General features: G+C 43.0%; 3 non-coding genes and 1 pseudogene across 3 annotated transcripts; all 4 read left to right on the forward strand.

Annotated features, from left to right (window-relative positions):
* The first annotated feature begins 385 nt into the window (after positions 1 to 385).
* On the forward strand, positions 386 to 504 carry LOC138408537 (5S ribosomal RNA). The gene has a single exon (XR_011241856.1). It is a non-coding gene; the product is annotated as a 5S ribosomal RNA (ribosomal RNA).
* Positions 505 to 994: 490 nt separating this feature from the next.
* Positions 995 to 1,103, forward strand: LOC138409954 (5S ribosomal RNA; annotated as a pseudogene).
* Positions 1,104 to 1,592: 489 nt separating this feature from the next.
* Positions 1,593 to 1,711, forward strand: LOC138408538 (5S ribosomal RNA). The gene has a single exon (XR_011241857.1). It is a non-coding gene; the product is annotated as a 5S ribosomal RNA (ribosomal RNA).
* A 490-nt stretch (positions 1,712 to 2,201) lies between these two features.
* On the forward strand, positions 2,202 to 2,320 carry LOC138408023 (5S ribosomal RNA). Its single transcript, XR_011241341.1, has one exon. It is a non-coding gene; the product is annotated as a 5S ribosomal RNA (ribosomal RNA).
* Positions 2,321 to 14,388: the final 12,068 nt, after the last annotated feature.

Consider the following 14,388-nt stretch of genomic DNA (forward strand, 5'->3'; position numbering starts at 1 on the left):
CCCTCACATCATCACTGAAAGGTGAGAGTGAGCATTCATCAGATTTGTTTCTAATCAAAACACTACTTTATTCGTGTTTTATGAACATATCATTTTCAAATTGTCTTATTTGGAGAGAGCGATGAGAGAGCAGGGAGTTTACTCTGCATCAGGGAAACAACTGGATATGAAACACTGACAATATTGCTGAAGGTCACTTTTGAAAATCTTAATGATTTTTTTCTTGCAACGATATGACAAAATTGCACCTTGAGATTGATTTTGGAACAATTGACCCTCCCGCCCACCCACACCTCAAGATGCTATGGTTGCAAAGCAACAGAAGAACCATTGATGATGGTGATGATTCACATGTATAAAGGAGGTATTGTGGGTGGAGTTAATCGCTTACGGCCATACCACCCTGAACACGCCCGATCTCGTCCGATCTCGGAAGCTAAGCAGGGTCGGGCCTGGTTAGTACTTGAATGGGAGGCCGCCTGGGAATACCAGGTGCTGTAAGCTTTTTAGACTTTTCTTTGCAGAGGGCGCTGTTGCTGCTGCTTCAGAGGAGACACCTCTTGGAAAGAGCAGGAAAGACTGTTCATCAAAGGAAAAAAGAATATGGAACCCTCACATCATCACTGAAAGGTGAGAGTGAGCATTCATCAGATTTGTTTCTAATCAAAACACTACTTTATTCGTGTTTTATGAACATATCATTTTCAAATTGTCTTATTTGGAGAGAGCGATGAGAGAGCAGGGAGTTTACTCTGCATCAGGGAAACAACTGGATATGAAACACTGACAATATTGCTGAAGGTCACTTTTGAAAATCTTAATGATTTTTTTCTTGCAACGATATGACAAAATTGCACCTTGAGATTGATTTTGGAACAATTTACCCTCCCGCCCACCCACACCTCAAGATTCTATGGTTGCAAAGCAACAGAAGAACCATTGATGATGGTGATGATTCACATGTATAAAGGAGGTATTGTGGGTGGAGTTAATCGCTAACGGCCATACCACCCTGAACACGTCCGATCTCGGAAGCTAATCAGGATCGGGCCTGGTTAGTACTTCGATGGGAGACCGCTTGGGAATACCAGGTGCTGTAAGCTTTTAAGACTTTTCTTTGCAGAGGCTCTGTTGCTGCTGCTTCAGAGGAGACACCTCTTGGAAAGAGCAGGAAAGACTGTTCATCAAAGGAAAAAAGAATATGGAACCCTCACATCATCACTGAAAAGTGAGAGTGAGCATTCATCAGATTTGTTTCTAATCAAAACACTACTTTATTCATGTTTTATTAACATATCATTTTCAAATTGTCTTATTTGGAGAGAGCGATGAAAGAGCAGGAAGTTTACTCTGCATCAGGGAAACAACTGGATATGAAACCCTGACAATATTGCTGAAGGTCATTTTTGAAAATTGTAATGATTTTTTTCTTGCAACGATATGACAAAATTGCACCTTGAGATTGATTTTGGAACAATTGACCCTCCCGCCCACCCACACCTCAAGATGCTATGGTTGCAAAGCAACAGAAGAACCATTGATGATGGTGATGATTCACATGTATAAAGGAGGTATTGTGGGTGGAGTTAATCGCTTACGGCCATACCACCCTGAACACGCCCGATCTCGTCCGATCTCGGAAGCTAAGCAGGGTCGGGCCTGGTTAGTACTTGAATGGGAGGCCGCCTGGGAATACCAGGTGCTGTAAGCTTTTTAGACTTTTCTTTGCAGAGGGCGCTGTTGCTGCTGCTTCAGAGGAGACACCTCTTGGAAAGAGCAGGAAAGACTGTTCATCAAAGGAAAAAAGAATATGGAACCCTCACATCATCACTGAAAGGTGAGAGTGAGCATTCATCAGATTTGTTTCTAATCAAAACACTACTTTATTCGTGTTTTATGAACATATCATTTTCAAATTGTCTTATTTGGAGAGAGCGATGAGAGAGCAGGGAGTTTACTCTGCATCAGGGAAACAACTGGATATGAAACACTGACAATATTCCTGAAGGTCACTTTTGAAAATCTTAATGATTTTTTTCTTGCAACGATATGACAAAATTGCACCTTGAGATTGATTTTGGAACAATTGACCCTCCCGCCCACCCACACCTCAAGATGCTATGGTTGCAAAGCAACAGAAGAACCATTGATGATGGTGATGATTCACATGTATAAAGGAGGTATTGTGGGTGGAGTTAATCGCTTACGGCCATACCACCCTGAACACGCCCGATCTCGTCCGATCTCGGAAGCTAAGCAGGGTCGGGCCTGGTTAGTACTTGAATGGGAGACCGCCTGGGAATACCAGGTGCTGTAAGCTTTTTAGACTTTTCTTTGCAGAGGGCGCTGTTGCTGCTGCTTCAGAGGAGACACCTCTTGGAAAGAGCAGGAAAGACTGTTCATCAAAGGAAAAAAGAATATGGAACCCTCACATCATCACTGAAAGGTGAAAGTGAGCATTCATGAGATTTGTTTCTAATCAAAACACTACTTTATTCATGTTTTATTAACATATAATTTTCAAATTGTCTTATTTGGAGAGAGCGATGAGAGAGCAGGGAGTTTACTCTGCATCAGGGAAACAACTGGATATGAAACACTGACAATATTGCTGAAGGTCATTTTTGAAAATTGTAATGATTTTTTTCTTGCAACGATATGACAAAATTGCACCTTGAGATTGATTTTGGAACAATTGACCCTCCCACCCACCCACACCTCAAGATGCTATGGTTGCAAAGCAACAGAAGAACCATTGATGATGGTGATGATTCACATGTATAAAGGAGGTATTGTGGGTGGAGTTAATCGCTTACGGCCAAACCAGCCCGAACGCCCTTGAACGCACCACGGAGTGACGTCAGCTTGACGCGGAAGTAGAGCACCACGGACGACCTACTCAGTACTTTTTTTTTTCAAACTTCTTCACGATCTATCTCTCTATTTTTCTATTTTTCTATTTTTCTTTTTCCTTTTTCCTTTTTTCTATGTGTGTATGCAGCTATCCAACCGGACGTTAGCGTTGTGATAGCTGACATTGATATATCTCCCCGTAACAGCGACGCGCTGTACGGGGGCTTCTGTGTCGGTCCCATGGAGGGAGCGGTGGAGGAGAACACGGAGCGGATGAGTAGCGCGGCTACCCCCGCTGTTGTGCTGAGCCAGAGCGGCGAAAGCACAGAGAGAGAGGTGAGGAAGTTGACCGTGAGTGTGGAAATGGAGGGAGAGAATGAGATAAGCGCAATGGAGCTCATGAGATGCGTGCGTGAGCTATGTGGAGGGCTGGTGGCATGCAGATTTATTGGTAGGAATAAGTATGAGATGTCCATGAGCCATCCGAGAGGGAAAGACAGGCTCATGGAGGGATTTAAGATGGGGGACACCAGGATACACGCCAGGGAACTCACAAACGATGAGCTGGTAGTGTCATTTCTAAATCTCCCCTTTTATATAGGAGATGAAAAAATCCTGGAAAAATTGAAAGGGTGGGGAGTCACGGCTGCATCCCCAATAAAGAGGAGGATGTGGCCGGGAACCAATGTGGCAGACGGAACTAGGTTCATGAAAGTGAGATTCAATAACCAAGTACAGTCATTGCCATACTCAACCAAATTTGAAACAGCACTGGGAAGCGAATATTTTAGAGTCATTCATGACAAACAGGTAAGGGTGTGCAGGATGTGCATCCAACCAGGGCACATAATGAGGGAGTGCCCTGAGTTCCAGTGCCATAGATGTGGAATTCAGGGACACTTTGCTAGGGAGTGCAGCCAAGGGAAGAAAAGATGTGAGATGTGTAAAAACCTAAATCAGAACTGCAGCTGCAAGAAAAGTGAGGCGGAAGGAGAAAAAAGTGAGGTGGATGAGAGCGGAGATGGGAGCGAGAGTGAAAACAGCGAGGACAGAGACACGGAGGACATGGAGAGTGTGGACGAGGGAGTTGAGGAGGGACCGGTGAGCACGAGCGGAGCAGGAGAGGTGCAGAAGGACGACGGGAGAGAGGAAAAGAATGGAGCGACGGAGGAGGCGGTGAAGGTGGACGCCGACAAGGAGAGAGGAGAGAGGGAGCCGGCGGAGAGGAAGGTGACGAGGAAAGGAAGGAGAGACGGAGCGGACAAGGCAGAACTGGAGACCGAGGAGAAAAGGCAAGGAAAGGATGCAGAGGTGGACGCAGGCAGTAGGAGAGGAGAGAAGATGCGGGCGGCGACGGCAGAGGAGAAGGACAAAACGGAAGGAAAGGAAGACGGAGCGGACAAGGCAGGCATGGAGACGGAGGAGAAGGAGGAGAAAAGGCGAGGAAAAGACAAGACGGGGGAGAGGAGGAAAGTGACGGACGGAGCGACTCCCACAGAGGCCGGTGAGGAGTCACACGCGTCACAGACGGTAGATTCCGAAACTGATATGGAACTGTCTGAGAAAATAACGAAAATTAGGAAGCGACAGAATACAGAGAGGCACAATAGGATGAATAAGAAAAGCAAAAATAAGAACAAAAAATGAAACTAAGCATCCTAATAATAATAATGATTGAAATAATATCAATTAATGCAAGAGGGCTAAGAAATAAAAGTAAGAGAGAACAGATGTATGGATTGGAGAAAAGTGACATAATATGTATCCAGGAGACACACTGGGATGAAAGGAGTATGAGAGAAGTGGAGAAGGAATGGCTGGGAGATGTGTATGCAAGCAATGGTTATGGGGAAGCAGGGGGGGTAGCGATTTTAATAAAAAGAGGAGTGATAGAGGATGTGAGCAAGTGTGACGATGGGGAAGATGGCAGGATGATAGGGATAAAATTTAAATATAGGAATGAAAACATAAAACTGATAAATGTGCATGCACCAAATGAGGAGAAAGAGAGAAAGAGGATGTTTGAAAAAATGGGAACAATGTGTGATGGCAACTGTATGATAGTAGGAGACTTTAATGTGTGGTGTGGGAAATTGGATGTGGCGGAGAACATGTGTTTTAAGAATGATACATCGAGAGGAATGTTAGAAAAGATTAAAAGTGTGAAAGGACTGAGTGATGTATGGAGAGAAAGAAATCCTGAGGGGAGAGAGTACTCACGAATGCAAGTGGTGAAGGGAAAATTAAAACAGAGTAGGATAGATTTAGTATTGAGCACAAAGGGCATAGCAGAAAGGATAAGTGGTATAGATTACAAAATCACAACTATTAGTGATCACAAGGTGCTAAAATTTACAATAGGAAGGGAAACAGAGAGAAGAGGAGGGGGACTGTGGTGCATGAATGGGGAGTTGCTGAGAGATGAAAAATATAAAAAAGAAGTGAGAGAATACATAAGGTGGGAGAAGGATGACAGGATGTATGAGGAAGATATAGGGAGGTGGTGGGAAGGGGTAAAAGAGGGAGTACGGACCATGAGCATAAAACACAGTAGGAAGAGGGGGAAAACACAGAGAGAGAAGGAAAAAAAGTTAAAAGAGGAGTTGAGAGAAGAGGAAAAGAAAGCTGAGGAGGATGGCAAGTATGATTTGGGGGAATATATAAAGAAGAAAGATGAACTGAAAGAGATAGAACAGGGAAAGTGCAAGGGAGCAATAATTAGAAGTAAGGCAAGAGATGTAGTAGAGGGGGAAAAATGTACAGGTTATTTCTTAGGGCTAGAGAAGGTAAGGCAAAAGAATAATTATTTTGAGCAAGTGGAGGGAAAGAGAGGGGAAAGAATAACTGACTTTGTAGGGATAGTGGAAAGAGTAGGAGAATTCTATAGGGAGTTATTTAAGAAAGAAGAAGTAGATGAGGAGAGTAGCAGGCAGGTGATAGAAAAGATGGAAGCTAGGCTGAGTGATGAGGATAGAGAAGGATGTGAAGGAGAGATAACTAAGGGAGAGATAGGGAAAGCAATAGATGAGTTAGGCAGAAATAAAAGTCCAGGGATAGATGGGATAATAGGAGAGTATTATATAGAGTTTAAGGAAGAATTAGTGCCAGTGTTAGATAGATTATTTAGGTATATAGAAGAGAAGGGAGAGATGCCACACAGCATGACAATAGGGCTAGTTAGTATAATTTACAAAAAAGGGAGCAGGGACAAATTAGAAAATTACAGACCACTCACAATGTTAAATGGTGATTATAAAATACTAGCAAAGGTGTTAGCAAATAGGATAAAGGGGGTTATAGGGACGGTGGTGGGAAGCACACAAGCATATAGCATACCAGGAAGAGACATAGCCGACACAATAAGCAGTATTAGGGACACCATCACACACATGAAAGGGAACAATATAGGGATAGTAGCGAGTTTGGATCTGAATAAAGCATTTGATAGAGTAGATCATGGGTATTTATATAAGGTATTAGATAAAGTGGGTTTTGGAAATAGGATGATAGGATGGATAAGGAGGATGTATGAAAGAGCAGCGAGTAAGATAAAAATAAACGGGATAGTGACAGAGGAGGTAAGATTAGAGAGATCAGTTAGACAGGGATGTCCGCTATCGGCTCTGCTGTACGCCTTGTCAGCAGAGCCGCTAGCGGCACTAATATTGCAAAATAGAGGGATTAAGGGCATAGAACTACCGGGTGGACAGATGAGCACGCTATATCAATATGCAGACGACACAACAGTGACAGTTAGGGACAAAGAAAGTGTAGTAGAGGTTTTAAAAAGTGTAGAGCAGTATGGTAGGGCATCAGGAGCAAAAGTAAACATAGAGAAATCAGAGATAATGTACATAGGGGAGAACAGAGAAGAGAGGGAGGAGATCAGAATGAAGGAAAACAAAGGGTATATGAAGGTGTTAGGTGTAAATTTAGGGATAGAGGAGAAAGAAGGGAGAGATAGGCAGTATGAGGGGATAGTGAATAGGATTAGAAAGACGTTAGGGTTTTGGAAAAGAAGAGGATTGAAGCTAAAAGGGAAGGTAATTGTAGTAAATTGTTTAATAATGAGCAAGCTGGTGTATGTGATGAATGTGATGGATGTGCCTGAGAAAGTGATGAAAGAAGTGGGAGGGATGGTGAGTGACTTTTTGTGGGATGGGAAGGGGGTTAGAATAGCAAGGGAAGTACTAGAAAACGAGTATGAAGACGGGGGACTGAAACTGGTTAACTTAGAGAGAAAAAAAAAAGCACTGAGGGTGAAAATGATGGTGAGATACTTAAAGAATAAAAGTGATCAGGTGTGGAAGGTGTGTTTAACAGAAGCTATCAACAAAACTGGAGGGTGTGGTGAGAGTGGAGTGTATATGAAAATGAAAAAAGGGATGTTAGATGGAGTGACTGATTATTACAAAGAGATGCTGGGAGCGTGGGGAGAGTTTCTGAGTTTCGTGAAGTATGAATGCAAAAATGTAAAGCAGGTATGGGAGCAGCCAGCGTTTTTAAATCCAAAAATCACAGTGGAGGGGGAGACCATCTTTAACAGGGTAATATGGAGAGCAGGGATAAGGAAGGTGAGGGACATGGTGTACGAGTACACACCGGGTTTTATGAGGGCACAGGTGATTGTAGATGAGGTCAGGGGGAATGGGGATGAAATATGGCCGGGTACAGCTGAAGGGGTCATAGAAAAAATAAAAAAAGCAATGCCCAAAGAATGGAAGGAAATGATTGAGAGAGAGAACGTGAACGGAGGAGAAGATGAAATAGATATGTATGTAGGGGAAGGGGAGTGCAAGTTGAGTCTGAAGGATGTAAAAACAAGGATGATATATGAATGTATGAGGGAGAAAGAACTGAGGAGGCCGGCTGCAGAGAAAGTGTGGGTCAAAGTAATGGATAACATGGATGCAAAGCAAATATGGACCAATCTGAGAGTGAAGTGGAACACGACTGAATGTGAACACTTTGACTACATGCTAAGGCACAACAGGATATACAACAACCTGATAAAGAGCAAGTTTGACCGGGAGGTGGGAAAGGAATGTGACGTATGTGAAGTGGGAGTGGAGACATGTATGCATGAGTTTGTTGAATGTGGGGAACTAAGGGTGTACTTTGGGAAAATAAGGGAGTTAATAAATAGGTGCTGGGAGGGAGACTTTGTGGGGAGGAGCGAATGGAAGAAGCTGTGGTTGTTTGGCGTGGTGGAGAGAAAGAGAGGATGCAATGTAAATCTGTTAAACTATGTCCTGAGCCACGCACGATATGCAGTGAAACTAAGGAGAAACACTGCGCAGTATGAAAGGAGAAAATGTGACGTGTGGAATGTTTTTAAAAATTTGACAGAAAGGGATGTGAAAGTGATGCACAGCTACATTGGGAAAGACGACTTTCAGAAAGGGTTTGTGGACGGGAGCACCTTCATAGAAATAACGAATGGAGATGTGAATGAGGTGAGAATGGATTTTGGTTAAGATTTGTTTTGGGGCTTTTTGTTTTTGGTTGGTTTTATTGTTTTTATTGATTTGTGTGTTTCCTGTATCGAGTGATGTATACATGTGAAAAGTTAAGACCTGACAGAGGCAAACATGTAAAGGAATGATGTAAAAAACAAATGTATGTAAAAAAAATGTAAATTCAATCTATTTTTGATAATAAAAGAAAAAAAAAAAAAAAACACGCCCGATCTCGTCAGATCTCGGAAGCTAAGCAGCGTCGTGCCTGGTTAGTACTTGGATGGGAGACTGCTTGGGAATACCAGGTGCTGTAAGCTTTTTAGACTTGTCTGTGCAGAGGGCGCTGTTGCTGCTACTTCAGAGGAGACACCTCTTGGAAAGAGCAGGAAAGACTGTTCATCAAAGGAAAAAAGAATATGGAACCCTCACATCATCACTGAAAGGTGAGAGTGAGCATTCATCAGATTTGTTTCTAATCAAAACACTACTTTATTCATGTTTTATTAACATATCATTTTCAAATTGTCTTATTTGGAGAGAGCGATGAAAGAGCAGGGAGTTTACTCTGCATCAAGGAAACAACTGGATATGAAACACGGACAATATTGCTGAAGGTCAGTTTTGAAAATTGTAATGATTTTTTTCTTGCAACGATATGACAAAATTTCACCTTGAGATTGATTTTGGAACAATTGACCCCCCCAACCCACCCACACATCAAGATGCTATGGTTGCAAAGCAACAGAAGAACCTTTGATGATGGTGATGATTCACATGTATAAAGGAGGTATTGTGGGTGGAGTTAATCGCTTACGGCCATACCACCCTGAACACAGCGCATGCGTGACGGATCAGCAGGTATCTTTTTTGAAATCGACGGACGTTGAGCACCACGGGTGACTCAGCTCCGCTCTCCTTTTTCCCCCTTTTTTTCTTTATCTACTGAACATTTAAATGAGATAATAGAATTAAAATACAGCAAAGGACTGAGAGATACCCCCCCCAACAGTGTCGCACTGTCTGGGGGAATCTATTTAAGTTTGTTTTCCCGCTCCCTCTTCTAATCCCCCTCTTTGGAGCGCTTTATGTTTAAAAAATAATCATGACGGACCTCACGGCGACAACACGGAACGGGAAAATGGTGAATGAAACAGACAGCGGACATGAAAATAAAGAAAAGAAGAGCAGAGAAATAAAGGAACCGAGAGGGATGGGAAGAAACTCACCGTGAGTGTGGAAACAGACGGAGAAGAGGAAGTAAGCACCATTACGCTGATGCAGTGCGTGCGCGAGCTGTGCGGAGGACTGGTGGCGTGCCGATACATAAACCCCAGGAAACACGAGATGACTATGAGCCATCCAAAAGGGAAGGAGAGGCTGATGGAGGGATTCCGGATCGGGGAGACAAGAGTCCACGCCAGAGAACTCTGCAATGACGAGCTGGTGGTCTCCTTCCTGAACCTGCCGTACTACACAGAGGACAATGAAATATTGGAAAAGCTGAGTGGATGGGGACTGACAGCAGTAACAGCGATCAGGAGACAGTGTGGCCGGGAACACAAGTGGCAGACGGGACAAGATTCCTAAAAGTTTGTGTCACTTCCGGTGTTAGCTACTGTGTGTTGTATCGGTCTCTTCTCCTCTTTGTCTCTCACTGTACCCTTTCACATCCTAATCATTTACGCTAATTCTGAGTTGCTTTCATAGTTGTGCTATCTTGACTTGTCGCTCGTACACCCCCTTGTCTCAGCGACTCGTTGATAAAACCACTGTGAGCTACACACTACCCATTAGCTAAAGCAATTTAGCATTAGCAGCTAACGATGGCTTCTCCCTCTCACTCCCCTGCTCTCTCCTGCTCAGTGTGTTTGATGTTCAGTCACTCTTCTGCCTCCTTTAGCGATAACGATACATGTGTTAAATGTAGCTTATTTGCCAGGATGGAGGCGAGGATGAGCCTTTTAGAGTCGCGGCTCTGCACCATGGAGAGTAGATCGTGTAGCGATGTAGTTAGACAGTCCCTAGTAGCCGGTGTGAGCCACATAGCTGTAGCTTCTCCAGCCCCCCCAGCAGCTCCCGAGCAGCCGGGAAGACAGGTGGGCTGGGTGACTGTGCGAAACAAGAAGCGTAGCCCTAAACCGAAGCCCCAGGTTCACCACCAACCCGTTCACGTGTCAAATAAATTTTCCCCACTCAGCGACACACCCGCTGAGAAACAAACTCTGGTTATTGGCGACTCTATTCTAAGGAACGTGAAGTTAGCGACACCAGCGACCACAGTTAAATGTATTCCCGGGGCCAGAGCGGGCGACGTAGAGTCCTATTTAAAACTGCTGGCTAAGGGTAAGCGTAAGTACAGTAAGATTATTATTCACGTCAGCAGTAATGACCTCCGACTACGTCAGTCGGAGATCACAAAAATCAATATTGATTCGGTGTGTACATATGCAAAAACAATGTCGGACTCCGTAATTTTCTCTGGACCCCTGCCTAATGTTTCCAGCGATGACATGTTTAGCCGCACGTCATCCTTTCACCGCTGGCTGTTGAGGTGGTGTCCAGATAACAACGTGGGCTTCGTTAACAATTGGAAAACTTTTTGGGGGAAACCTGGTCTGATTAGGAGAGACTGTATTCATCCCACTTGGGATGGAGCAGCTCTCATATCTAGAAACATGACGACGTTTGTTAGAAAGTCCACACCGTGACAATCCAGAGTTGAGACCAGGAGGCAGAGTCGCAGTCTTACACGCTTCTCTGCACCTCTATTCAAACAGTCACCATCACAATGTCCTATAGAAACTGTGTCTGCCACCCGACCACCTAATTTCTTTAAATCAAAAGTACACAGGAGAGGGGTGATACACTCAAACTTAGTCAAAATTAACACAGCCAAACCATCAGCTAAAAACATAACTATAAAATGCGCTTTATTAAATATCAGGTCACTAAATTCAAAATCTTTACTCATAAATGATCTCATTACTGATCATCAAATAGATTTATTATGCTTAACCGAAACTTGGCTACAAGACGGAGAATATGTAGGTTTAAATGAAGCGACGCCCCCAACCCACTCTAATACTCACATTCCTCGGAACACAGGCAGAGGTGGAGGGGTTGCAGCAATCTTTAAATCTGATCTATCTATCAACCCCCGACCAAAAGAGAGTTATAACTCTTTCGAAAATCTTAGAACCAGCCTCGTCCACCCAAGCCTGACGTCACATAAACCAATTAATATAGTCATCGTTTATCGTCCACCCGCCCCTTACTCTGAATTCCTATCTGAATTCTCTGAATTTTTATCAGAACTAGTCCTTATATAATGATCAAATCATTATAGCCGGTGATTTCAATATTCATGTAGATGTTGCCAATGACAGCTTTAGTTCAGCATTTAAATCAATAATAGACTCGATTGGTTTCACTCAACATGTGAATCAACCGACCCACTGCCTGAATCACACTCTTGATCTTGTCCTGACATATAGCATTAACATAGAAAATATAACAATATTCCAACAGAACCCGCTTCTGTCTGACCATTTTTTACTTACATTTGAATTCAGAATTGTTAATTACGTCAATTCTGGACGGAAAGTCTATTACAGTCGATGTTTATCTGACAAAACTGTTCACAAATTTAAAGAACTGCTCCCCTCCTCACTTCCCTCTCAGCCATGTGTCAGTACAATACAAGAAGATTATTAAAACCTTACTCCCACACTAGTTGATAACTTTGTTTATAGTACTGCAGCCTCACTAAAAACAGCACTTGAAGCTGTCGCCCCATTAAAAAAGAAGAGAGTAAGTCAGAGGAGATTAGCTCCGTGGTATAATTCCCAAACGCGCGTTCTAAAACAGACATCGCGGAAGCTAGAAAGGAAGTGGCGCTCCACCAATCGCCAAGACTTCCACCTAGCCTGGAAGAATAGCCTTATAAATTACAAAAAAGCACTTAGAAATGCCCAAACCTCGTATTATTCATTACTAATAGAAGAAAATAGGACCAACCCCAGGTTCCTCTTCAGCACTGTAGCCAGGCTGACAAAAAGTCACACCTCTACTGATCCATCTATTCCTCTAGATCTGAGAAGCAATGACTTCATGAGCTTCTTCACTAATAAAATTACAACCATCAGGGATAAAATCAACGACCTCCTCCCAGTGAATAACACTGATACATTGTTTGGTCCTGAAACCATAGCACCAGATTTATGTCTAAACAAATTTTACTCTATTGATCTTCCTGAACTGACCTCGTTAGTTTCATCATCTAAACCAACTACTTGTCAGCTGGACTCTGTTCCAACTAGACTTTTTAAAGAAGTCCTCCCCCTAATTGACAGTTCCATTTTAGATCAGATTAATATGTCTTTGCTAACTGGCTACGTACCACAGGCTTTTAAGGTAGCCGTTATTAAACCTCTGCTTAAAAAGCCTACGCTTGATCCAGAGGTTTTAGCTAACTATAGACCCATATCCAACCTGCCCTTCATTTCCAAAATCCTAGAAAAAGCCATTGCTAACCAGCTGTGTGGTTACTTAGATAGTAACGGTTTATTGGAAAAATTTCAGTCAGGATTTAGAACCCATCACAGCACAGAAACAGCACTATTGAAAGTCACTAATGACCTTCTTATGGCATCAGATGATGGACTTGTCTCTGTCCTTGTCTTGTTGGACCTTAGTGCAGCCTTCGACACAATAGATCATAAGATTCTGCTACAGAGATTAGAACAACATATAGGAATTAAAGGAACAGCACTACACTGGTTTAAATCATATTTATCAGATAGATTCCAATTTGTTAATGTTAACAATGACTCCTCCATGCACATGCAAGTTAATCATGGAGTTCCACAAGGTTCTGTCCTTGGACCAATACTCTTCACCCTATATATGCTCCCCTTAGGCAACATTATCAGACAGCACCACATACAATTCCACTGCTATGCAGACAACACCCAATTGTATATTTCCATGAAGCATGATGAATCTAATCGCCTAGTTCAACTTCAGGAATGTCTCAAAGATATCAAGGCGTGGATGACCCAAAATTTTCTACTTTTAAACTCAGACAAAACTGAGGTTGTTGTAATTGGCCCTAAACATCTCAGAGAAACACTGTCTGACCAGATAGTCACTTTGGATGGTGTCAGTCTGGCTTCCAGCTCCACTGTGAGGAAGTGTTGTTCGACCAAGACATGTCATTTGATCCCCATATTAAACTAGTGTCTAGGACGGCTTTCTTCCATCTGCGCAATATTAACAAAATTTGAAACATCCTGTCTAAGCAGGATGCTGAAAAACTAGTCCACGCGTTTGTAACCTCTAGATTAGATTACTGCAACTCTCTATTAGCAGGATGCTCCATGAAGACTGTTAAAAGTCTCCAGTTGGTCCAAAATGTTGCAGCACGAGTGCTGACAGGAACTAGAAGGAGAGATCATATCACTCCTGTCTTAGCTTCCTTACATTGGCTCCCTGTAAAATTTAGAATAGAATTCAAGATCCTGCTCCTCACATTTAAAGGCCTCAACAATCACGCCCCCTCATATATCAAAGAGCTGATAACACCTTATTATCCAAGTAGCTCACTTCGTTCCCAAAACACAGGGTCTCTAGTGGTTCCAAGAGTCTGTAAGAGTAGAGCAGGAGGTAGAACATTTAGCTATCAGGCTCCTCTCCTGTGGAACCAGCTCCCACTCTGGGTTCGGGAGGCATTTAAAGTAAAACTAAAAACCTTCCTCTTTGACAAAGCCTATAGTTAGGGCTGGATCAGGTGAGTCCTGAACCATCCCTTAGTTGTGCTGCTATAGGTTTAGACTGCTGGGGGAACTCCCATCATGCACTGAGCACTTCTTCACTTCCCTCTGTCTCTGTCTCTCTGCCCCCCCACACCTCTTTATTTATTTATTTATTAGTTTTAACATGTCATCATGTCAAAGTGTCACTTTGTCCTCCCATAGTCCCTCTGGCTCTTCTCTCTATCTCGTTTCAGATAACTCCGGCACCGGGGCTACAGGACCACAACGACCACCATCACCATTGTCTTCATTTATTACAAGAA

Source organism: Paralichthys olivaceus, chromosome 5 (genome assembly GCF_024713975.1).
Source record: "Paralichthys olivaceus isolate ysfri-2021 chromosome 5, ASM2471397v2, whole genome shotgun sequence".
NCBI classification, from domain to species: domain Eukaryota; kingdom Metazoa; phylum Chordata; class Actinopteri; order Pleuronectiformes; family Paralichthyidae; genus Paralichthys; species Paralichthys olivaceus.